Here is a 1,529-nt window from a genome sequence, read left to right as displayed (position 1 = left end):
CCCATCAATGAACAGTGCAAATGAGAAAATAATTTCTCCACATTATGAATTTAGACTAATAGATGAGGATGTTTACAAACAGAAATTAATACCAGCAATATTTCTCCAGAGCACCTTCATAACCAAAGCAAATTAAGGAAATATTCAAGATTTGAAATATTTTCAGCACAATCTCTATCAATTCTTTTGAATGTATGTTTTGGGTTGTTGATCATCTTGGGTATTTGGTCCAGGAGAAGCTCTAAGACATTGAATGTCACTGCTTTCTTCCAATACTGATAGACCTTTTACCTCTGGCAACTCAAAAACCTGCTTACCTCAGGCTGCTGCATAACTGAAAGGCTGTAAGCAACCTTCAGTCAGTAGCGAAATCCTCTAGTGGGGCATTATTGCAACATACCATATCAAAACACATCAGCATAACCGTTCACAAATTACACCAACAACAAAGTTTTGATGGGAGGTAGTGCAGCCCAACTGAGGTCCAGATGCAATACACACAATTCTGTTTCCACAGAAAAGGTTCAGTAGTTTCATACTGATAGTGTGCATGATCAGTAACAACGGCCAGCATGAACCCATAAACACATACATTATTTACAAAATTGCGTTCTTTTGCACTTAGTACACAGAAGTTTCTTTAAAAGATAATTAAGAAGTATTGTATGCAACTATAAGTTGTGGCATACATAAAATCACCACACATGTGGGAAGTAAAAATACTAGATGCATCTGGAAAAATATTGGAAGCACTTCTTACAGTCCAATGGAAATCTTACAAAAATCACATAAATTCACGATCTTTGATGGGGATTCCTTCATATCAACTACAGAAATTTGAATTATTATTATTATTTTTTTTCAAGTCTACTCGAAAGGTAAACAAGAGATAAGGCAAGTACTGAATCAACCAATAAACAGACAGAAAATTTAAATTTCCAATACCACTAAGCTACTTGCATTTACGAGAAAAACAAACCAACAGAAAACAACTAGCAATTGACATTAAATTTTTACAAAACAGATGGATTTACTTGACGATTGATGATACAATTATCGAAGTATAACGTAGTCAGAGAATGACTGCAAACCTTTGCCTCAAAGGTATTTTCTTAACAAACATAAACAAATGAAATAGCACACAAACAACATTTCTAAAAAAGGGTTCTTTTTTTTTTTTGTAAAATAATGACAAGGAAAAAGGCATGGTTGCAGCAAAAGACACAAAGTTTTGGCCATGGTGACAATCTTACAGGGAAACAGGAGTTGCACACTATGTTTTTCAACAAACAAACAAAAAAAAAGTCTGAAAACTAAAAAAATAGTCAAAGAAACCCGGATTTGAATTAGAATGTATAAATTACTGTGAGAGTAGAACACTCTGAGAAGAACGATACCCAACCAACCCAAATAATGAATCGTTCACCATGAAAACTGAACAGATTGACCATTTGGAATCCATTGAACCCAAATTAACATGATTAGAAGGGAAAACAAAACAATTGAAATAAATAAGTGGACCTTGAAAG

Source organism: Frankliniella occidentalis, unplaced genomic scaffold (assembly GCF_000697945.3).
Source record: "Frankliniella occidentalis isolate FOCC.00 unplaced genomic scaffold, Focc_3.1 Scaffold99, whole genome shotgun sequence".
Classification (NCBI taxonomy): Eukaryota; Metazoa; Arthropoda; class Insecta; order Thysanoptera; family Thripidae; genus Frankliniella; species Frankliniella occidentalis.
Note: the sequence above shows the minus strand (reverse complement) of the source record.